A 26,502-nucleotide genomic window follows, 5' to 3' on the forward strand; every position below is an offset into this window, starting at 1 on the left:
AAGAGCCTCACAATCAAATATGATTGACAAAAACTATTCCCTCAATAATCTTTGGAGATGACAACAAAGGTTTCATCACGAGACAAGCTATGCAGAAAAGGGATGCATCATAGACTCAACAATTTCTATCACTGATAATAACTAATTATTGGAGTCATTGATAACAATTGAAGCAACTTCCTTGCTGGAGAATCAAGGTACAAATCCTCTTATCAGACAGTTCTGCATCAAAGGACAAAATGTCAATTCAATGAAGGATTAGTGTCTCATCTGAAACAGGAAGGTTGAGAAGCTTGCTCTTTTTAGAGTAAGGAAAGGATATGCTCGTGGCTGGACTATCAGGAAAGGTGAAGTCAAAGGTTTCTACTATAAAGCTTCATCAGACGAAAGTTTAGTTATGGCATTAGAAGCTCTCACTCTTGAACATTAACACAAGGAACTCTTTTGTAAAAAGGGTTTAGTGAGAGGACTGCCTCATCTGGAATTCAGAAGGATGAAATATATGAGGCATGTCAGAAAGAGAAGTCAAAGACAACATCACATCAAAGTAAAGATATACCTTAGTGATGGTGGTTGACTACTCTTATTAAAAAAAGTTATTGTTCGTGCGTTCTCAAGACAAGACATCACAGATGGTGATTGATCATATCAGATAATCAAGCTGGAAGTAACTGTAAAAGAAATGATATTATGGTCAGATAATGGGACTGAATTCAAGAAGTAGTTCTGATTAATATCTGTAATGTCAAGAATATTTTGAGACATATTCAGCACTGGGAGCTCCGTGTCATAATGGAGTGGTACAAAGGAAGAACCAGAATTTGATTAAAGCTACAAGGGAAATATCAAGCTAATCAAGACTTTCTAAATACCAAAGGGCTGAAGCAGTCAATACATTTTACAACAAGTAAGATCAAACCTTGATCGGGATGTATACATGAAGACCACTAATGAGTTAATGGCCAACAGAAGTAAACCCTGGATAACATAAAAGTATTTGGAAAGAATGTTCTACAGAAGCAAACAATGAAATGTTTTCAGTTGTTTGAGGATCTTGGCATTTGCAGAAAAGACTTGTTAGGATATTTTTCATGGCTACTCAGTGGAGTATACAACCTACAGGGCATTTGTGGTTGATCAACAGAAGATGGTTGATAGTCTAAGTGCACAGTTCAACAACTCGATGCTCCAAGCTGTTAAAGGAGAAATTAATGATATTGATGATGCATATCCAAGCAATGGAATGGCAGTGTATAACACAACTCATTATGTCAATGAAGCCATTCAGTAAGGGTAAGGATTTCCAGGAAATCCCAGCAACAACTTAGTGGGAGCAATAGAAGGATCAACTAGTCAGACACAACACCACATTGAAAATTCAGAGGACACAACAAGAACATATCTGCTGAGATAAAGGGTTTGATGTCAATATTATTCCCAGAGTCTAGTTCTTACGTGATCCAGATGGTGGATTAATGATTAGTAGGGCTACTGAGTATGAATAATTAATTCTCTGGTTTTCTATCTGAAGAAAAAACTAAGAAAGTTATAAAAGCTCTGATAGATCCGGAATGGTTGGGTGATTGCAAAGCAAAATGAACTCAATCAGTCAGCAAGCAGATTGTAGGGAAGCTGGTGTCCAAACCAAATGACAAGATTGTAATTGGTACAAGGATGACCAAAAGTCAAAACTGGATGACAATGGCATTGTTACGAGGGACAAGGCCAAACTAGATGCTAGGTTATTATCAGGAAGCAGTATCTAACAGATAGCACCAGTGACGAGACTTGAGGATATTATGACATGTCAGGCACCTGATGCATATTACACTTTGAAGTGGACTCTAGTCGATGTGTACAAGTGCACTCCTGGTTGGTGAGTGAAAAGAGGAAGCCAATGCACCACAGTTCATGGACTTTGTAGTTGCAGATCTATTAGACTATGCATATCTCTTCTTCACAAGCTCACTTCAGGTTGGTATGAACTAGTATGCTACTCAAGAAATCGTCAAGGACATGGTATGGCACTCTAACTGAAGTTACAGTTAAATATGAACTAGTAGAGTCGTCATATTAATAACTCTCTTATCACTAAGCACAAATATAATGTTATATATGAGTAGTGATATAATGATAATGTTATATGTTGGTCTACTAACAAAAACTTGTGCAAGATTATTTGCTAAGTAATTGCAGAGTAATTATGGAGAAGCATGTTGGAAAGGTTGCAATTCTTCTTGGAATTACTTCAAGCAAGCCATTAGAATAATTTTTTTAGGAGCTCAAGCAAACCAAAAGAACAATAATTTTAGGAGCACAAGTAAACCCAAAGATGATGGCAATACAAGTAAGTATAAGGATCTTCTGAGAATATAAAATTTTGGATGATTCTGGACATGCCAAGACTACTTACCAACAGAATCCACTAAAGCTTGATCAATACAACTCAGGTATAATGATAAGCTATAGAGGTATGACAAACTCACTCTTTTAATCAAATGCAAATAGACAACATGTAATGTTCTCAAGATACCAATGTGCAAGGTTCCAAGTGGATCCTAGAGAATCCAATCTTATAGATATTAACAAGATTATTAGATATTTTACGGGACTACCAACTCTTGGAGTAAAGTACCCTAAAGATATTATGCTTAACATGTTTGGCTATATAGATATAGATTACGCAGGTTGTAAGAAAGACAAGAGAAGAATCTCTGAAGCTGTCAACTTAAGTGACAGGAGAAGCATCTCGAGAAGCTGTCAACTTCGTGGAAGAAGATTAATTTCTTGTTATGATAAGAAACAACTTCAAATCCAACAACTCTGTGGAACACTTTATGACAAGGTACCTTCACACCAGGTATCATTACTTTGGAGAGCATGTCTTTTAGTCAAAGAGTCACTTACGGAAATACTTATTAAATCACTTGTTAAAATCAATTTTTCAAGACTGGTTTGTAAGTGTAGGATAACATTTAATGCATATTAGTTGGAAATCCCATATGTAAGGAATTATTCATATAAGCTCATAAGTACTAAATCTTCAATATTTAAAGGACTTGTGAATTTATCAGTAATCCAGTACCTCGTACTTAGTGCTAATATCTTGATTATCGTGATTAAAATGTCATATATATTTGTGGTAGTTAAGTATTATAGCATTAAGTTTGAAAACTATTTTAATTGATTTAAATTATGACTGTAGACAATCACATTCCATATCAGTCTCATAATTTGAATTGTATTAAAATAATATGCAGCATAGTTATTTGTATCTTGTATGAATAATTATGATACTTTTAGTATTAGTGATATTATTTAGAATTTTTGCTCTAAGTAATCAATGATTATTTCTAAAATCACTGATATTGAAAGTTGAAGTATTTTCTAGGTCTTGTGTATAAAACTCTCAATATTTTATATGCTTAGAAAGTATTTCTAAAATTACTAATTATCCAAAGAGTGATTGCCATGTATATAAGTCATATATCCTATTGGTGCTTACTCAAGGATAATTATAAATATTTAAGTGCTAGTATCTAACTCATAGATATTTTGGTATTTATTTATTTAATTTTTATTTTGGGTTGTTTGGATTATGGAATTTGAAGCAATTCAATGATTTTATTTGCTCCATAATTCAAACTAACTTAAAATAAATAAGCAGCATGATTGATTATAACCAAATCTGTCAACAATTGATATCTAGTATATTGATTGTAACTTATGTGTTATAAGTTAATTATGAGATTTTGGTTTTAGTGAATTTAACGATGTTTAGTCAATGATTAGTTGAATGCTAATTCTTGACTTATAACAGTCAATGATAGTTAGTTAAGAGTTTAACTATGAACTAATATTGAAGTATTAGTATTTGTGACATTACTTAGAACTCCTCGAAGTAATCAATGCTTATCTTCAGTCACTTATACTAATATAAAAAGTGTAAAAAAAATTATAAGTACAACTATGGTTAAAATGGTTGATTGTTTTATTAGAAGTAACCATATGTTGTCAAGTTAGAATAAATTTTATACTTATCTGCAAATTCCTAAACACTTTGATAATAGATGCAATACTCAATAGATCAAAGTATATGGAACTTAGAATATTTTTCTAAGATTGCAAACAAGATAATGTTAGTTAATGTTGCCTTATTTATCGAACCGGTATTGTTTGAGATACTACAGTTGTTAGAAGTTAACAATCGTATGATATATGAAATTGAATGATGATATCTTTTTGATAGATAATTGGTATTTAATTCATTGATATCTTATTTTAATATTTAAAATAGGATGCAACATAATTATTGGTATCCAAAGTACTTGACAAGTATCAGACAATAATATATTGTTAATATTTTGTTGCAGATAATTATGAGATTTTAAGTTCTAGTGAACTTATATGAGTTTCTCTATCTGAAAGATTCACTATAATTTGAAATTAGCAGCATAGTCAATCTTATTAAGGATATTTATCAATAAACAATTTTGTTGATTATAATCTCATAAAGACAGATTATGGAGCTTTTGACGTGAATGAGAATTGCTTAGACTTTACCCTAAGTGATCAATGCTTTTACAAAAACTCATTCATATTGAAGGACAAAATCTTTCTTTCTCTTCTTAATATTTCTAGGTCATCAGTCTGTGTCTTATCAAATCATTTATCTTTTTAGGCATAAAACAGACTTGTGCACTCGAACAGTTTTAGGAGAAAATCAAACTTCTTTCCACATTGGTGATTACTTATTTCATTAAAATCTTTGTGAAATCACTATTGTACATCATTTCTCTCAAAAGATTATATGCATAATTTTCATTTATTATAGATCTTAAATGCATTTTTATATCTATATTCCAATATGTTCTGTGATACAGGTTCAACCTCCAATGACCTTCTTTCATTTAATAGTCATGAGGTTGAAAACCCACAACATCTATCCCAGACTGTAAAGACAAACACAAAAACAGAACCAACCAACACTCTATTACCACTAAAATGAAATATGAATGAGCGTGAGGGAAAAAGTGCCTTAGTGTACCACATAAGGAAGGTTCTGAAGTCAACCCAGCAGCTCTGTCTCTTACAAAGTTAAGATATATTAAAACTGAGGCAACTGCTAGCTCCCATACATCTTCTCAAAAGATGTAATAGCTGAAAAGGCACAAAACAGTTACTAGATTCATCCTCTCAATAGGGTGCGTCTATTGAAATTCGCCTATCGGCCAGGGTATCCGATGTAGTGTCACCACCTTAAATATAAACAATTCTTGATGCACAAGGAAAGGTTACACACACAAAGGAAGAGTTGATGAAAATAAGAGTTTCGACCATTTTAAGGTCAGATTCAATTGTTCAAGGTTCTTTAATGGACCAATTGCCTTTACAAGTGTTAGGAGAAGATACTGATCCAATAGCCATATGTTAGTGGTCAGTATCTACCTCCCCAGGACTAATAAACCTGGATGCATCTGCAGATAGTGGATCTAACATAAGTACAGATCGGCAACTTGTTGACAATGATTCAGATATTATCTGATGAGTCACAAGGAAATGTCTTCACAGACATTAGAAGGAAACTTTGATCTTTATGCTAAATTCTTTGGATCATTATTTACCTTCCCAGAGTTCAAATCTGGAACCCTAAAAGGGAAACTAGCAACTTGAAGATTATGACTCAGATTCATATGACGAGTCTAACAAGGATGGGGATTTGCGAACTCCTATTGCACCACCTGTGACCTCCTTAAGGATGGCTATTGTGATTTTCCTTGCAGGTACAGCTGGATTTTGGAGCTATGAGAGGAGTGATACACTTGTGAGAATGAGTGTAAACATGAGTGGAGAGAAGAGTGAAACACTTGTGAGGTACATGAAATAGAATCACACACTCACAGTGAGGAAGGAAGACAAAAATCATATCCCATTCCATATCCCTAAACATGGTTCTTGTTACTTCGAGTCTCGAATCTGTTTATGATTGGAACCTAACTCTTAGGGACCTAACATTTACAGATTAGATAAGAATACTTCGGGACCTAACAAGTTGGGAGCTAATAATTGGTAACAATTGGTGATCTCACATTTGGGAGGTATAAGTAGTTGGGAAGATTGGTGAACATGATGATCAACAGTGAAGCCATTTTGCAGAATTTCAAGGGACATGGTTGAGCAAACTATGACTTGTCATTTCTTTTCCAACCAAGAGAAATATGAGAACTCCTTCAGACGATAGCATATATTCCATCTCAAAGGGGGAGATAAAAGATTAAGTAATAGTTTGGAGGATTCCTCAACTAAGGGGGAGAAATAACGATGAAGGGGAAAAAGGTAAAGCATATGTACAATACACCACACCATTGTTGCTTGTAACTACGGATCCTATTGTACAGGATAGGTGGTAAAACATAAGGTGATTTCCTAGTAATCAAAAGAAGTGGTTTGGTTCATCACTATTCTTCATAAGGGGAGCAACTATTTTCCAAAAGGGGAGTACCATTAGTTCTTATCTGCGGATCCTATTGTATGGGAGAGGTGGAAGACAAAGGTGATCTCCTTTAAGCAGTTGATTCTCATAGGGGGAGAAGCAAGACAGGTATGCGCTTCTCAATAGAAAATGTGGTTGTACAAAAGAAGCTGCTGATGATTACTTCAAAACTGAGAAGTGTTATCTGGCAGAGATTCGAAGAACCAAGGAAATGAAGATGAAACTACTTGAAGATCAGTTCAGTGCTAGAGGAACAAGCATCTTTCATTTCAGTTACTCAAGAAATCTGGAAATGCAGTATTTGATCCAGAAAAGCAGTAGCATTATTTACAAGTCCTGGTACATTACTTTTTATAGTTGTTAGTTGAGTTATCCTCTCTATTTAATTTGTTTGTTAGGTTTAACAATCAAATAGGGGGATATCGTTGGTGAGACTGCGTAGCTGTATGAACAGTTATGTGATAACTCAACACGATAACAACACTAGAACAGGACAAGTTTATAATACTATGTCTACACAAGAAATCTGAAGAAATGAAGACAAGGGAAATACCAAGAATCAAAAGATTAGAAGAAAGCCTAAAGTCTGTTTACAGGTTACTAAAAAAATTTCATTAATATGTTCATGCCTCAGTGAAGAATAAAGGTTACAGACTTTCAGGGTTTCAGAAATGATGAAGATTCAATGTATAAGTGCTACCAGAAGATTTCAGTGTAATGGCATTGATTGAAGATAGATAGTGTATGAAGCATAGGAATCTGAAGAATTGAAGATATGGTATAGACAGAGGTTAAAGAAGAAAACTGCAGTCTTGAAGTAATACTCACTGACAGGAGTTCATTTATATGTTCAAGCGTCGGTGAAGAACAGTGAATAAAGTATTCAAGATTGTAGTAACAATGAGGACGTTATCTAAAGTACCAGAAAGGATTCCAGTGAAAGTACAGCTGTTTATTGACATTCAGTGTTCGAAGCGATAAAGTTGTTGCAAGCTTAACAATGTAATCAAGTCTATAATACAAAGACCTGAATCGAGGTTAGTCGTCTGTGAACCAAACCAGTTGCACTAGGCGTCAACAGCTCGTGAAAGGAATCTGGGTGTTATTTATAAAAGAATTGTTAAGTTGAGGGACATACTTGGATTGAACGTTTATCTGTTAAAGTACGAGAAGAAGTGCGCGGGGTATACAGCTAAACAGCTCAGGGGACTGGCGAAGCTCAAAGTTTAATTGGTAAATTAAATAAATTTATGTATTGGACTTTAATATAATTTATTTAATAAACTTAAAATTATTTATCTTATATACTTTAAATAAGTTTATTTTATAAATCTAAATTAGTTTATTTATATAAGTTATATTTAAGTTTATTTATAAATTAATTTAGTTAGAATTTAAACTTAAAAAAAACAAAAACAAAAACAAAAAAAAGAGAAAAAGAAAATATAAAAAGAAAAAGAAAAAGAAAACCAAAAAAGGAAAAATAAAAATGAAAAACAAAACAAAGCAAAAAAAAAGAATAAAAGAAAAAGGAAACCAGGGGTGACATTTTTGTTTGCCCCCTGGTCACCACTGAAGGTGTTAAATACAATACAAATATGTACTAGTTAATAGGTGGTCGCCATAGAGCTTCACTGGAGTCGCCATACAGGTGATTTATTTTTATTGTTTAAGTACTATGTACTAGTACTACTCCTTGATCACCATAGAAGTGTAATTTTGGCTAAGGCAATATACAACTCTACTCCCCTGTACTACTTGGTCGCCACAGAGCACTCCTCTCCTCAGCCACACAATTTTATTGGATATAAAGACTACACATTTACAGCAGAAGGACTAAGCCATTTTTTTGGGGATTCAATCTGTTCATCTTCTCTCCCAAGAGAGTAGTGAAATGGCAGCAAAGATTTATAGAGAAGTTCAAGCTTTTTGTAAATCCGTTTAACTTCTCACCGGAGTAACGTTATAATGCCCGATTTAATTCTTGTATATTCTTAGGGGCATTATAATCATTACCCGGTAATTAAATACTAGTACAAACAAAAGCTAGATCATTGTATAGGATTTGATTTTTAAATCTTTTTAGAAGCTAGGAACTTTGTTGTTCTTAGATTGTAGCCGGTTTATTTTTTTACCGGAGTGTAGCAACACCCCCAAGGATTTATATACGAATATATACTTCTCCGAATATCTTGTGTTCCTCGTTTTATTGTTCCAAACACTATTTCTCTCAAGAACATGAAACCACTAACCGAGCACTAAATCTATATCCGCTAAAGATTCGAAAGAATTTTTAATTTAGTGATTATCGTATTCAACCCCCCCTTCTACGATAATTCGGGACCTAACAATTGGTATCAGAGCTGACTGATTGATGCACAAATCAGGATCCTTAAATAAATTTATTTTATTAATTTTTCATTTACATAAATTTATTTTTTTAATTTTATTTAGCAAATTTATTTTATAAATTTAATTTAAATAAGTTTATTATATGAACTTAAATTAAATAAATTTATGTAATAAATTTAACTAAATTAAGCTATTACTTAAATTTTAGTAAATAAAAATTTCTGATTTAAATTATTTTCTTCCGATATTTTGCTTTCGATAGCTGCCAATTTTTTGGCCAAATTAGATGCCATATTGGTTAATTGGAGCTGCTATTTTTCTTGTATTAGTTCATTGCATTAGCAGCTTGGTCGTGTACATTGTTTTTCTAGTTTTGGTTAGCATTGTACTTAAATAAAGAAGGAAGTAATAGCTACCAGTTCTAAATCAACAAATGGTTTGGCAGCTATTTGAATGACACGCGCGGTGAACACATATAAAAGAAAGAAAAGGGAACAGGTTGCCAGATTCCGTGTAGGTGTTAGGCCGAAAACACGCGCTAATAATTCACGCAAGTATACGCATTCACAAGTAATATAGAATAAATTCTAGTTCATTCCCACACAGACTCAGACTAATTATATTCAATTACACTTACTCACCAATGTATGATTACTTCTCAATGTTAAGACAATAACACGTAGATTTGATTAACTAATTATTAACTATAATTAACTACAAGAATTGAACACTTAATTGATACTTGAATTAACAATATTAAACACAAATGAGTTCATAACTTCATTACTACTTCCTTCAATAGTTAGTGTTATTACCCTTAGCATGTAACGGTGATGATATTAAGCAAACAATACGAAACTGATAAAAGCCAACTTTCGTTGTACTAATACCATTCTACCAAACATCCACAATTAAGATAGAAGTTGAATAGGCATCAATTATGTTGAGACCTTATATGTCTACAGAATTTGACAACATAACGATTTAAGGACAAGTTATTCCTTATGATTACACAGGGCAAGTTAAACGGTTAGAGTTACCCACTAATCATACATACACATACATGAACCTATGCTAGCATGGCAAGTTCTAAACCTCAAGATCCACCGTCGCTTCACAAGAGATTAACACCCTATCTTATATGTTCGCGACGCACATAAGATGAATAAGCACAACCTATGCTAGATATCATACAATCATCACACACTAAGATATTAAACAACTAACTAAAGAATTCCATAGTAAATCCGTTACGACCCCATGATCGTGATTAGCCCATGATAGAACTTATCGTCACCATGGGTTCATATGAAAACATGATAATAACACACAATATAAACTAATAAAAATACTTATTAAAACCAAAGTACGTCACAAGAGTAATAAGGTTCAAAGTAAAGAAAACTAGCATCCACTGATACAATGAATAAAAGAATCACAAGAAAATTATGCTTCCTCTTCTTCGTTGCGATGTGCTAAAACGGTCTTCTTCCTTCTCTCCTTGCTCCTTGATTGATACCACGATTCTTCTGTGAAATGTCTATGAAATTACTTATATAGAAGCCCCACAAGACCCAGCCATCTCAGAAGTCGGAAGTCCAACAGAAATAGAACTCTAGAAATCAGTATTTAATTTTATGCCCCTGAGCGGCCGCCCAGCAATCCTGAGCGGGCGCCCAGCTTCCTGAGCGGCCGCCCAGCCAGGCTGAGTGGGCGCCCAGCACCTTACTGGAAAAATGCTTATTTTGCTCCCATTTTCTACTGCGTTCTGCTCCTAACTTCCACTTACAATGCCAAGCACTCCCTTAGGCTTATTCCTGATGAAATCTCCCCTCAAACACAAGTAATACCCTGAAATGCACAAACACTAGAAAAACGCATCAAATACACAAAATACTTGATTTCAAGATATCAATTTAAGCCATTATAAGACGTTCTAAGTGGTATAAAATGCCACTTATCACACCCCCAAACTTAAATCGATGCTTGTCCTCAAGCGTCACAGACTCAAAAATAAAACAAAAACATGCATGAATGCAATCTATATGAAATGCAGCGATCCCCCTCACAATGACTAAACCAACCAACTCATGACATCTCAACAAATGCAATTAGGCGAATAAAGATCAATCAAATCATGCAAACTAGCATACAACCAGAAACGTGGTGTGTGCGGATGCTTAACAGATATGCTTCGAAACTAGATCAATTATCATAACTCGACTATCCTCAAGGCAATCACATGATTATACGAAGAATAAATTCTAGGCATAAAATGGCTTATAACACTTCAAGATCACTGGAGCTTATTACGGAATCATGTTTTTTATTCAACACAATAACAAATGCTTATTTGACCGTGCAATGAGTGAGGTCCACAAAAGACTTATGCAATGGCATCCATTTAGCGAGCGTTAGGTTAGCGGATCCCAGACTATAAAAGCCTTAGGTCACTAGGCACAAAGTCCCCTAAGAACTTAATAACTCGAATAACAAAGAGCCCACTCGTGATCAATTATGCATTAACTCTTTTTTTTTCTTTTCTTCTTTTCTTCTTCTTCTTCTTTTTTTTCTTTTTTTTCTATTTTTTTCTTTTTTTTTCAAATTTCTGAGCAAGTGTGTTTCGCTCCATCTTGCTCAACCCTAGACTACTCGCATAAAAATACGAGCCGGCTACTAGCCATTTGACGCCTAGCCATAATTAGCAATGAATTCCAATTTTTACTCCAATTTTTTCTTTTCATGCCTTTTATCATTAAGAACCTATCATAAATTCTAAGCATAATCAATAGATTAACCTCAAAAACCATCAAACCATGACAATAATCTAGTCCTTAAGCATACTCTAAGACTTAGTGAAATTACAAGTGTTTTCAGCATGCATGTCAACCTACAAGACTCAACATCACTCTAACGCTATCACTACACTCACATCAATATCACAAATCAATTGGTAAAGCAACGCAAAAGGGATCATGGTATATGCATGAGCTAAAAGACATGATAAATAAAGCTATAAAATAAAATAAAATAAACTATATGCAAAAATATGTAATTATATGAACTAAACTATCATGAATATGCAACTACATGACACACACATAAAAATATTCCTTAACTACCACCCCCAAACTTAAAATCTTCACTGTCCCCTGTGAAGGTAGAGAAAGGAACACAGGGTATACCTACTCGGAGAAATCATCATCACCCTCAGAGGGTGGACTATCAGGAGGCGGATAAGCAGAGTCCTCACCAAAAATGGGCCACTAGATGTCAGCTCCAAGGCCTCTGAAAGCAATCCCAAGTACAAGGGTGAGCTCCTGAGCAAACCTACTCTGCGACTCATACATCGCATCCATCCTCCTCGACAGCCTCCTATACTGGGCATCAGCCATCCCAGCACCCTCCTGAGCTCTAGAAGAACCTGCCTTATCACGACTGGGCCTAGCCACAGTAGCACCAGCTGCTGGACGTCCTCATGGAAGATGATAACCCAACCCATGCTCATCGGGCTCTCCACCCGTCCACTCCTTCATCGCATTCAGAGTCGCTGAATCAATAGGAGCAGCCGGCATCTGTAGCTGCTCGTGAGAAGGCCAATGAACTCCCACTGCTCGGCATAGCTTCGTGACAGTAGATGTATAAGGGATGTTCATGTGCTTCGCTCCCCTCAAAAACTTCAAAATCCCTTGGTAGATGAACTCACCAAGGTCCACATAATACTCCTCATTCAAATTACCCCATAAAAACCTTGCTCGCTCAACTGTAACCTCATGTGCATGTGAAGTAGGCAGAATATTAGCACAAATAAAGGCATTCCATGCACGGGCATACCTATTCATCGCAATCACCGAAAAAGAACGATACTCGTTAGTTCCCGTCTTGAACTTCCACACCGTGCCCGGCTGACAGAGAGTAGCACAAATCAAATCCAAATCAAAATCCTCGGAGGTCTTCTCATTCCAATTCTCCTCTGTGGGCTTCCGCTGTCGCTGTCCAATCACACGACAAATCGTCGCGGCCTGATAATCAACTGTAAGCCCACGAACAACAGTAAACCCATTCTTTTCAGCCTTTGTGTTTAGATAAAACTCGCGAACCACGCTCATCGGAACCGCCTCCGGCGACTCACAAAAAGAAATCCACCCCTTTTTAGCAATCATCGGCAACAACTCACCATCCCTCCCCGATGGTAAGAATCCGCTCTCCTTCAAAATCGGCTTAGCCAGAAGCCTAGTATACTCCTCCTCAGCAGCCATATCAAACAAACGAGGACTCGCAGCAGTTCCCTTCGAAGAATCAGCAGTAGGAATGGTGCTGCTGCTATCAATAGTTCGGGATCTCTTGGGTGCCATCGAAATTGAGAAAAAGTGTTTAAGAGTTGTGTTTTGAGTGTAGTAGAGAGTTTTAAAGTTGAAAGTATGTGGGAGTGTATATGAAGGAGTTGTATGTATATATAGGGTAGCATTTAGGGTTAAAAATTGAATAGGAGTGGGGTTGTGAGGAAAAAATGTGGGTTATGGGAAAAGAAATCGTGGGTTGTATTTTTTTTTTTGAGTTTTTCTGATTTTTTTTGGATTTTTTAGAAGGCAAATTTTTTTTCCAACAGTCAGGGGCTGAGCGGCCGCTCAGCAAAGCTGAGCGGCCGCTTAGCAAAGCTGCGCGGGCGCCCAGCATCTTGAGCGGCCGCCCAGCAAAGCTGAGCGGGCGCCTAGAGGGTTGCTGGAAAATATTTTTTCTTGCCCAATGTTTCTGATTTTGTTTTTTGGTTTTGGATAGGTTACTAACTTCTAAGGGTTCCTATAGTCACAAATCTTGGGTTACCTCCCAAGAAGCACTTCTTTTACGTCATTGGCTTGACGTAGAGTACCTTGCTCAAGTTGACAATAAAACGGCACTAACCACTTCCCGATTTTCTGTGTCCCCATAATAATGCTTCAAATGCTGACCATTAACCTTGAATGCTTGGCCCGGATCATTCTCAAAAATCTCCACCGCTCCATGTGGAAACACGATTTTGATAATAAAAGGTCCAGACCACCTTGATTTCAACTTTCCAGGAAAAAGTCGGAGATGAGAGTTGAATAAAAGAACTTGTTGCCCCAGCACAAATGACTTAGGATATAGCTTCCTGTCGCGCCACCTTTTCACTTTTTCCTTGTACATTTTGTTGTTCTCGTACGCTTGGAGTCGAAATTCATCAAGTTCATTTAACTGAAGCATTCGCTTCTTCCCAGCTGCATCTAGATCAAGGTTCAACTTCTTCAACGCCCAATAAGCCTTATGCTCAAGCTCCGCAGATAAATGACATCCCTTACCATAAACAAGTTGAAACGGGGACATCCCAAATGGAGTCTTGTATGGTGTTCTATAAGCCCAAACAGCTTCATCGAGCTTTAAAGACCAATCCTTCCTTGACGGACAAACAACTTTCTCTAGAATGCGCTTGATCTCTCTATTAGACACTTCAGCTTGACCATTCATTTGCGGATGATAGGCAGTAGCAACACGATGATTCACATTGTAGCGCTGCATCATAGAAGTGAACTTACGGTTGCAGAAATGCGACCCTTCACTACTAGAAAAACATCAATAAACATCGGCTAAAAACCGATGTCTATGAATGCAAAAATCCGATGTCTTCGTGGTTGATGTTAAAGACCCCTCCATTTAACATCGGTTTTAAATTGATGTTAAATACAGCATATAACATCAGTTCTTTGTTTAAAACCAATTTTTATATCTTGATATTAAATTTCTCATGCATATCTAATCTCCATATATCATCAGAATATGATATTTTTATCAATTTAAATATATGTGAGCTAAGCAAAATCTTTCAATTTAACCAATAAACTGATGTTACTAGTACCAGTAACAACAGTTTTCATCAAAAACCGATGTTAACAATACCTTTGACATCGGTTCTTAATTGGTAACTGATGTCTATTTGTAACAAACTGATGTCTATAATACTTAATAACATCAGTTTTTTGTTTTAAGATTTTTTTTGTTGTAGTATTTAACATCAGTTTTTACTGATGTTAATGGTCCACTAGAACTGATGTATTAAGCTTTGACAGACATCATTTTCCATTATAATGATGTTTGTACCTGTTTTATTAATGCATATTTTAAAACTATAGATTCCAAAAACCAATGAACTACCATAATCAATTGCTGCATAATACCAGTTATCTATAAATCTAACAATCAATATTCAAACATCCGGTACAACAGATTCATCTAATCCAAATATCAAGTACTACACATATCCATTCATATATTCTACTACTGTCTATACAAATAATTTGACTTGGTACCGACAATAGCATGTAAAATATCATTTGAGGAACGCCCTCATTCTTCTGCATCTTCCCACTCCTTAGTAAAGCTCATGTAGCCTCTGGTCCCGTATGATGACAATAAGCATATGTACCTTTGAGCGTTTTCTTGAATAAATGACTTCTTGTAGTGCAAGATGACGCTATTGTATCGATATCGGACCTCATCCTCTACAGAAGAATCCTGTTGTCCCATTCTATCTATCTGCGAGTGATACGCGCAAGGTAAATGCATGAACTTGTGATTTGTTAATGATCTAAAAGTTTAAAATACTTCCAAATATTGTAATGTAACGTATCACACATCATAAACATTTAAATTCATATCCAAATATAATGCATGTACTTTGTAAATATCCTCAATTACCAACTGGAATATAGTAAAAATTTCATATTTTATATTCAGAATCTTACATGCTATTCTGTCACAATTGATTAAATATATTCATGAGTGTGCATTCTTGTGAGTATGATTTAAATATAGCACTTAAGACTGCATCATACTTAAAGTAAATATCAGATAACGATGCCCCAAAATCAGCATGATCAGTATCAAAATAAGTATGACACTGCTTCTAGGTCACATGTTGAACTACAAACTAGAGTACTTAAACTTAATATATGTGTTCATAAACATATAATTATGAATGCTATTGCGAAACCAGAAAGAAGAGGACTACCTCCTTGACTATTTGCTGTAAAATTCTTATTATTTCAGTGAAGTCAAGCCTTAAAACTGGATCTTGCTGCCAGCAATTCTCAAGAAGGTCAGCAAGTTTTGGAAGAGTGTGCTTCAGAATTGTTGGTCGTAGCCCCTGTATAACAAAATCAAACAAGACCAGCACAAGTTTTTAGGAACATTTAAATAAATAGGAGGAACAACACCAAGAAAGAATAGGAGGAACGTGTATAAGCTAGCGAATTCACAGCAGAGGGATAGGCAATACCCATGCATTTACCTTCTGGACAACTCCAACAGCCGCTTGAACTGGTGTTATGTTCTCGTATGGAAGCTGGAAAATCGACATGTAATAACATTGTAAATAAGGCTAACATACATATTTATCTTACTGTAGTACACATAAAAATTATGCCATAACTTTTATATTACCTTTCCGGTTAATAGCTCCCATACTGCTTGCAGATGATATCTTCTTTTCCATACTAAAAGCTAGTGCTGCAAAGGGATATCTGGCCCCCGAGTACACAACCACTGGTCGATTCACAGACAAGAGCGACGTATATGCATATGGCATGATTATACTTCAGATTCTCTCTGGAAAACATATTATAAGCCAGTCAATTCGTCAAGGTGCAGAGTTGGGCAGACTAGAAGATTTTATGGATGTAAACCTTGAGGGAAAGTATGTAGAATCTGAGGTAATTAAGCTGGGAAAACTTGCTTTGCTATGCACTCACGAGTCTCCCTACCAGAGGCCAAACATCAAAACAGTATTGCAGAATTTGACATGTGTTGCCTCCTGATCTGCAAAAACTCTTGCTTTGCTGGTTCATTTGGCTGCTAAAATTTCACAAATGCTTCTAGTTGGCCAAGTTTTCTCTAAAAAGCAAATTTTCTGAAATGACAGCATTTAGACGTGACATTAGCCTTCTGTTCTGGAAGTAATCTGATGAATAATGTTCACTTCCAATAATCCAGATCAGATTGAGGGAAGCTGTTCTAATTCTTGTTGTATTTTAGATTTAACATGTTCCAGTTCAACCCACATAATTGTTGTAACTTTGTATCCGATGAAGCTCTATAGACCACACTACCCGAGGTTTCTTCTGTGCTGATGGATCGACCTCATCCTGATCATTCTCTTCATCGTCTTCTTCCTCATCCTTGCATTTCCTACTCATTTTTCCATCCTGGTCCATGTTACCAGTCACTGCAGGTCCTTGTCCGCCTTTGCTTCCCTGCTGATCTCTGTCATAAGAGGAGTTTGATTTGTCTCCTTGATATGTAGTACAAATTTCTTACAAGCAACAAGAACTGATCCTGTTATATCATTCCAATATATGTTGCTTCATATATCATGACTACAAGTAATTTGACATCCTAACTAACAGTAGTAGTGCAAATTAAAAATGCAGGATAGTTGTACTGGTTCATGTTTCTACTTTAAATTGTTGTTTTCTTATGTTTTAATTGATAAGTAAGTACATATTACAAGTAGTGAAGCCTTCTAATACAAACTCAGACAGATATGTGTTCTCACTATCATTATATATGGATACTAAAAATCAACCAGTCACCATTTTGTATGAGTAAGAAAATCAGAAGCATCGTTATGCTCCAACAGGAAAGAACTCGATTAATTGTAAATAGAATATGAATGTTCGGATCAACCTGAGACGATCAACTATATAAATTAAACTAATTTCGTGATTCCTCAGTATTGTATAAAGGCTGATAGAATAATATAAATACTTATGATCTCGCAATTTTCCTGGAAAAAATAAAGTTTGGGTTAAAAGTATCTCCTCCAACCTTACTAGCTAGATTGTTGATAGTAAAACACAATAACATACTTCATTGACTAGCAGAATTCAGCAAGCCAAATACTTGTTTTTCTCATATCGCAGCGTTAGTAAATAGTAACTTACCCCATTGAAACTCGTTATCCCAGCACTTTGGCTTGACTGCTTGAGCTTCTAAACATAACACACATATACTACATTAATAATAAACTCAGTGAGTCTCGCAACACACAAAAGTTTAGCAAAAATAACACAGAGGACATATAAAAATGTAACCAATAATACCTCCTTGAAATCACCAAAAAACCTTCTCAACAGACCTCGAAACTCACAATCCATCCATTTCCTTGAATAATACCTCCTCCTAATTTCTCAAAATGACACATAAATCAAAAATCAAAACAAAAACATATACCCACATATACATCAAAATTGATACCCACATACATAATTCAAGCAATTACTCAACTAAAAGCATAAAAGATTAACATGCTCAATTCAAACATTTAACCAATCATTTAAAAAAATAGGGTTTTAAAATGAAACCTCTAAGTGAAAATTTAGGGTTAATCTTACCTAATTTATGCTCGACCTCCAAGCTTTAATCTCACATCTTTAACCTTTAAACTCAGACTTGACCTTACCCAATTCAAACTCCGTCCAAAAGAGAGAGGTGAGAGAGCGAGCACAGAGAGCACAAAAAGCACATAAAAATAGTCGGGAGAGATGACTGAATCTTCAGTTGGGCACAATCGAGAGGCAGAGGTGATATTTAGCGTTCTTCATAGAGGGGTGAGTTTCAGTGAGTGAGAAAGAGAAACGAGAGACTGAAAGGATTTATCTTTTGATTTTTTATTTTGAAAATATTTAATATTTTAAAGTGTAAAGTTGAAAAAGGGGTGTAAACTAAAAAAGGGGAGAGAGTTTGAAAAAATTCTAAGGCAAAATTTGTGTGAAAAGAGGGGGAGAATTTTTTTAAGGTAAAAAAGAGGGGGAACAATATTAGGGAATGAATTATTTGGCCAAGGGGGGAAATAAGGAAGGCGCGCTGATTAAATTTTTTTAAATAAACTGTTAACATCGGTTGGGCTAAAACACTGATGTTTATAACAACAAAAGACATCGGTTGGTTAAAACCGATGTAGAAAACACCTTTTACATCGGCTCCAAAAGCAACCGATGTCTAAGAGGCGATGTCTATTCTATTTTTTCTATTAGTGCTTCATCACTTATGATTACTCATGGCGTTCCAAACCTTGTGAAAATTTGCTTATGAAGAAAATTCAACACTACCTTTGCATCATCCGTCGGTAGAGCCTTGACTTCTACCCATTTTGAGACATAATCGACTGTCAGCAAGATGTACTAATTATTACAGGATGAGACAAATGGTCCCATGAAATCGATTCCCCAAACATCAAAGACCTCGAATCAAGCATCACATTTAACGGCATCTCATCCTTCCTCGTAAGATTCTTCACTCTTTGGCAACGATCACACCTTAAAACGAACTGATGTGCATCCTTAAACAAAGTAGGCCAGAAAAAAACCTACTTGCAAAATACGAGTTGCTGTCTTTTCACCACCATAATGTCCACCATAAACTGTGGAATGGCAGTCTCGTAATATCCCCTCCGTCTCACAGAATGGGATACATCTCCTGATGATCTGGTCAGCTCCTTGTCTAAAAAAATATGGTTCATCCCACATGTACCACTTTACCTCATGCAGAAACTTCTTCTTTTGAGCTGTATTCATATTAGGAGGCATTATATTGCTGACAAGATAGTTCACAATATCTGCGAACCATGGCTCTTCCTCCTGAATTACGAACAACTGCTCATCCGGAAAAGATTCGTTGATCAATGTATTATCATATGAAGTAGAATCGGGATTCTCCAATCTAGAGAGATGGTCAGCTACTTGATTCTCAATACCTTTTTGATCCTTGATCTATAACTCAAATTCCTGTAGCAAGAGCACCCAATGAATAAGTCTAGGCTTCGAATCCTTCTTTGAGACCAAATAGCGAATGGTAGCATGATCAGTGAATACTGTCACCTTTGTCCCAAGCAGATTAGATCAAAATTTTTTGAAACCAAAGACTATAGCCAAGAGCTCCTTCTCAGTAGTGGTGTAGTTCATTTGAGCTCCATTTAGAGTCTTACTAGCATAGTAGACCACATGAAAAATATGATTCTTCCGCTGCCCAAGAACTGCTCCCACCACATAATCACTCGCATCACACATCATCTCAAAAGGCTCTGTCCAATCAGGTGTCGTAATAACTGGTGCAGTTATCAAACTCTTCTTGAGTGTCTCGAATGCCGCTAAGCATTCATCATCAAATTTGAAAGGCACATCTTTCTCGAGCAAGTTGCACAATGGCTTAGATATCTTTGAGAAGTCCTTGATGAAACGCCTATAAAAACCCGCATGACCAAGAAAACTACGGATTCCTTTCACAGAAGTAGGTGGTGGAAGATTTTCAATGACTCTCACCTTGGCTTTGTCCACCTCAAGACCCTTGCTAGAGACCTTATGCCCAAGAATAATGCCTTCATGCACCATAAAGTGACATTTTTCCCAATTGAACACCAAATTAGTTTCCACACACCTTTTGAGCACCGCACGAAGATTATTCAAACATTCATCATACAAATGTCCAAAGACGGAGAAGTCGTCCATGAACACTTCGACATTGTTTCCAATCATATCAGAGAATATAGCCATCATACATCTCTGAAAAGTGGCCGGAGCACCACATAAGCCAAACGATACTCTGCGAAAAGTAAACGTGCCGAATGGAAAAGTGAAGGTAGTCTTATCTTGATCTTCTAGTGCAATGTAAATCTGATTATACCCCGAATAGCCATCCAGAAGACAATAATACTCATGACCAGCCAACCTGTCAAGCATCTAATCAATAAATGGAAGAGGGAAGTGATCATTTCTCATGGCCTTGTTCAACTTTCTATAATCCATGCATACCCTCCATCCTGTGACTGTTCGAGTGGGGATGAGCTCGTTCTTCTCATTTGCTACCACAGTGATACCTCCTTTCTTAGGTACACATTGCACGGGGCTCACCCAAGAACTGTCAGAAATAGGATATATGATTCCTGCATCTAGCCACTTCAGAATTTCTTTCTTCATCACTTCTTTCATGATAGGATTAAGTCGTCGCTGTTGCTCAACAGTCGGCTTACTACCTTCCTCTAGCAGAATTTTATGCATGCAATACGAAGGGCTGATCCCTTTGATATCTGTTATAGTTCATCTGATAGCCGATTTAAATTCTCTCAAGATCCTTAAGAGTTTGTCCTCCTCACTACCTGAAAGGTCAGATGCAATAATAACCGGTAAAGTAGATGCATCACCTAAAAAAGCATACCTCAAGTGTTCAGGCAATGGTTTAAGCTCCAAAGTAGGTGCTTCCTCAATAGATGGTTTGAGCTTTCCTTCAGCATTCTTGAAATCAGAAGTACCAAGAGATTCAAATGGCATGTCTAGGTTTCGCCTCTAAGGAGAAGCATTTAGATATTGTAGTTGCTTATTGTCATCCTTATCATCACTGTCAAACTCCCCCACTAAGGCTTTCTCTAATGCATCAGACATTAGCATATGATCAAGTTCTGAAGTTACCGCAGAATCAATCAAATCCACCTTTAAGCACTCCTCGTCTTCTGTAGGGAATTTCATCGCCTTGAATACATTAAATGTCACATCCTGATCCTGCACCCTCATAGTAAGTTCACCTTTCTGCATATTTATCAAGGTACGGCCTGTAGCCAAGAAAGGTCTTCCTAAGATTATGGGGATCTTCTTATCTTCCTCGAAATCCAAAATGACAAAGTCTGCAGGGAAGAAGAGCTTATCCACCTTTACTAACATGTCCTCCACTATACCTCGTGGATATGTAATAGAACGATCATCCAATTGTAGAGACATGTATGTGGGCTTTGGATCAGGCAAATTCAACTTTTTAAAGATAGACAATGACATCAGATTGATGCTTACTCCCAAATTGCACAGGAATTTGTCGAAAGACAACTTGCCAATGGTGCAAGGAATGGTGAAGCTACCTAGATCTTTAAGCTTTGGAGGTAATTTTTGTTGCAGCACAGCACTGCACTCTTCTGTTAGAGCAAAGGTCTCAAGGTCATCCAGTTTCACCTTCCTTGAAAGAATACTCTTCATAAATTTTGCATAACTAGGCATTTGCTCCAGAGCCTCAGCGAAAGGTATGTTGATGTGAAGTTTCTTGAACACCTCCAGAAACTTACTGAACTGCTTATCCAGCTTTTGTTGTTGCAATCTCTTAGGGAAAGATGGTGGAGGATAGAGTTGTTTCACCCCTGTATTACCCTCAGGCAGAGTGTATTCAACAGTAGTCTTCCTTGGTTCCGCCGCTTTCTCCTTTTGCTTCTCTTCTTCATCAACAACTCCAGCTTCTCCGTCTTTCACTTTTTCAGCATCAGCAACTTTTCCAGACCTTAAGGTAATAGCTTTGACTTGCTCTTTAGCTTCCTTCCTGCCTGGCACTTCAGTATCGCTGGGAAGTGTGCCAGGTTGACGGTTGAGCACTGCATTGGCTATTTGACCGATTTGATTTTCCAAGGTCTTGATAGAAACAGCCTAACTTTTGCACAACAGCTTGAGTTCCTCAAAATCAGCACTAGAAGGTGGAGCAGCACCTTCTTGTTGAGGATATGATTGCCTTTGAGCATAATGTTGTGGTTGCTCGAATCCAGGTGGATTAAGCTGTTTACTCACGCCTTGCTGATATGGTTGCTGAATAGCATTCTGAGTATTGCTCTAGCTGAAATTGGGATGATTTCTGTTGTTAGGATGATAAGTAGCTGGCACAGGCTGCTGCGATCACTGATAATTGTTTATATACTGAATAGATTCATTAACAAGAGAACACTAATCCGTAGCATGAGATCCTGCACAAAGCTCACAGACCATAGCTATCTGATTGACTCCATAGGTGGCTAAAGAATCGACCTTCAAAGACAGCGCTTGGAGCTGCGCTGCAATAGCTGTAGCTGCATCAACTTCCAGAATACCTGCTACCTTCCCAGGCATCATCCTTTGAGTTGGGTTTTGATGCTCATTTGCAGCAATAATTCAAATAAGATTATAAGCCTCAGTATAGCTTTTGGCCCACAAGGCGCCTCCAGCTGCTGCATCGAGCATTGGCCGAGATTGGGCCCCCAAACCATTATAGAAATCAGTGATCACCATCCAGTCAGGCATGCCATGATGTGGACACTTTCTCAACATCTCCTTGTAGCGCTCCCAAGCTTCGCACATAGATTCTGTTGGTTGTTGCGCAAAGTGAGTAAGAGCACTCCTCATAGCTGCAGTCTTCGCCATTGGATAGAACTTTACTAAAAACTTCTGTACAAGATCTTGCCAAGTAGTGATGGACCCAGCTGGTTCAGAATGTAATCAGTCCTTAGCTTTATCCCTCAGAGAGAATGGGAAAAGCCTCAGCTTGATAGCCTCATCAGTCACACCATTATATTTGAAAGTACTACAGATCTCGACAAAATTCCTGATGTGCATGTTGGGGTCTTCAGTCGCAGCACCTCCGAAAGAAACAGAATTTTGCACCATCTGAATAGTGCCCGACTTGATTTCAAAAGTGTTAGCCTGAATAGCCGGATGAAGGATGCTTGACTGAATGTCATCAATTTTAGGCCGAGAAAAGTCCATAAGAGCTGAATTTGTCGGAACTGTACGATCACCCATGACTACTGGTTCTTTCTACTCACTCTCTTTATCCGAATCTTCAAAATCTATCTTTTCCTGAATATCAAGAACTGAGTCTGTCTCCTAAGCCGTATCTAAAGTCCTCTTGCGAGTATGAGAACGTATTTGCATAAACGCTCGCTAAAGTACCTGAAACACAACCGGTAATATGTAACACGTCTTAATCAATGAGTCCTAACGACCACTGATGGTAAGTACATAAACTAAACAAATACGTCGAGTCCCCGGCAACGGCGCCAAAAACTTGTTAGGTGGAAAACACGCGCTAATAATTCACGCAAGTATACGCATTCGCAAGTAATATAGAATAAATTCTAGTTCATTCCCACAGAGACTCAGACTAATTATGTTCAATTACACTTACTCACCAATGTATGATTCCTTCTCAATGTCAAGACAATAACACATAGATTTGATTAACTAATTATTAACTATAATTAACTACGAGAATTTAACACTTAATTGATACTTGAATTAACAATATTAAACACACATGAGTTCATAACTACATTACTACTTCCTTCGATAGTTATTGTTATTACCCTAAGCATGTAACGGTGATGATATTAATCGAACAACACGAAACTGATAAAAGCCAACTTTCTTTGTACTAATACCATTCTACCAAATATCCACAATTAAGATAGAAGTTGAATAGGCATCAATTATGTTGAGACCCTATATGTCTACAGAATTTGACAACATAACGATTTAAGCACAAGTTATTCCTTATGATTACACAGGGCAAGTAAAACGGTAAGAGTTACCCACTAATCATGCATACACATACATGAACCTATGCTAGCATGGCAAGTTCTAAACCTCAAGATCCACCGTCGCTTCACAAGAGATTAACACCCTATCTTATATGTCCGCGACGCACATAAGTCGAATAAGCGCAACCTATGCTAGATATCATACAATCATCACATACTAAGATATTATACAACTAACTAAAGAATTCCATAGTAAATCCATTACGACCCCATGATCACGATTAGCCCATGATAGAACTTATCGTCACCATGGGTTTATATGAAAACAGGATAATAACACACAATATAAACTAATAAAAATACTTATTAAAACCAAAGTACGTCACAAGAGTAATAAGGTTCAAAGTAAAGAAAACTAGCATCCACTGATACAACGAATAAAAGAATCACAAGAAAATTATGCTTCCTCTTCTTCGTTGTGATGTGCTAAAACGGTTTTCTTCCTTCTCTCCTTGCTCCTTGATTGATACCACGATTCTTCTGTGAAACGTCTATGAAACTACTTATATAGAAGCCCCACAAGACCCAGCCATCTCAGAAGTCGGAAGTCCAACAGAAATAGAACTCTAGAAATCAGTATTTAATTTTATGCCCCTGAGCGGCCGCCCAGCAATCCTGAGCGGGCGCCCAGCTTCTTGAGTGGCCACCCAGCCAGGCTGAGCGGGCGCCCAGTACCTTACTGGAAAAATGCTTATTTTCCTCCCGTTTTCTGCTGCGTTCTGCTCCTAACTTCCCACTTGTAATGCCAAGCACTCCCTTAGGCTTATTCCTGATGAAATCTCCCCTCAGACACAAGTAATACCCTGAAATGCACAAATACTAGAAAAACGCATCAAATACACAAAAATACTTGATTTTTAAGACCTCAATTTAAGCCATTATAAGACGTTCTAAGTGGTATAAAATGCCACTTATCAGTAGGCACGCGCAGGACATCGTCTGGCTGCTAGAAGTGCACACACATGAAGACCAGCTTGCAGTGTCATGCGCGGAGGTTGATAGCTGAGCACGCGCGAGAATCTGTATGTACCACACGCACCTGCAATACAGTGAGTTAACAGCAGGAGGTCACCACAGAGAGTATATATTTATGCAAAGGAACTAAGGTAAAAAAAACGACAGCTAGTCTCCACACAAGTGCACCTCAAATTATCTCAAGGCAATTTTCCTTGTACAAGCTGTGTCGCCACAGAGATATACAAGGGAGCTGCATGAGTCGCCATAGAGCACTTAACAAATTTTTGTTACCCTAAATTTTTATTTCTGATTCATTTATTTTTCCATAAAATTTAAAATTCTTAATGTTAATTTTTTCTTGAATAATAATTTACGTTTGATTTAATTTTTAAGAAAATTCGAAATTCTTAAAAATTAGATTTTACGTAAATATTTATTTTTGATTAATTTATTCTCTAGGAAAAATAAAAATATTGGAAATTTAAACTTGTCTTAAATAAATTAAGGGCACTCAAAGGATTGGTAGACTCAGGATTCCTCCGGGCTTTTAAAGTGAATTTTAATCTTTTGAAGAAAACCAAAGACCATGTGTTATTCAGACGGAAAATTCCCGAACACGGAAATTTTAGATAATGGTTTTCTTACTCTGATGGAAGTGATTTCAAGACCGCCAAATGAAAATTATCGAACTTCCTCAAAGGCTTACTCCATAGGATAGCACTGGAATTTCAGACGCAGGAAATGAATGAAATTTTTACGGGTACAATTTTTCTCGAAGATTTTAAGACGACTCTTTGATTCCAGATTATACAGTCACACAGTGGTTTGTACCAATGCTATATTTATCCGGGAATCAATGGGATCATACAGGCAGGAATTATGGAAGTCAGAGAGAATAGTGGGAACATACAAATATCTCAGTTACATACAGTAAAGTTGGAACCTCGAGATAGAATATAATAGTTATTGATAGCTGAATCAGAAGAAGCTCAGGTAGTAGTACTTAGGGGACTGGACGTCAGGGCAGTGTTTCACAGAGCTTCAGTGGAGTCACCATACAGGTGATTTGTTTTTATTGTTTAAGTACAATGTACTAGTACTACTCATTGATCGCCATAGAAGTGTAATTTTGGCTAAGGCAATATACAACTCTACTCCCTGTACTACTTGGTCGCCACAGAGCACTCCTCTCCTCAACCACACAATTTTATTGGATATAAAGACTACACATTTGCAGCAGAAGGACTAAGCCATTTTTTTGGGGATTCAATCTGTTCATCTTCTCTCCCAAGAGAGTAGTGAAATGGAAGCAAAG

The 26,502-nt window shown here is 36.8% G+C and overlaps 1 non-coding gene across 1 annotated transcript; it reads left to right on the forward strand.

Moving 5' to 3' along the window:
- Positions 1–22,933: 22,933 nt before the first annotated feature.
- LOC141699106 (small nucleolar RNA R71) lies at positions 22,934–23,040 on the forward strand. The gene has a single exon (XR_012565593.1). It is a non-coding gene; the product is annotated as a small nucleolar RNA R71 (small nucleolar RNA).
- The last annotated feature ends 3,462 nt before the right edge of the window (positions 23,041–26,502 follow it).

This window comes from Apium graveolens, chromosome 11 (genome assembly GCF_009905375.1).
Source record: "Apium graveolens cultivar Ventura chromosome 11, ASM990537v1, whole genome shotgun sequence".
Classification (NCBI taxonomy): domain Eukaryota; kingdom Viridiplantae; phylum Streptophyta; class Magnoliopsida; order Apiales; family Apiaceae; genus Apium; species Apium graveolens.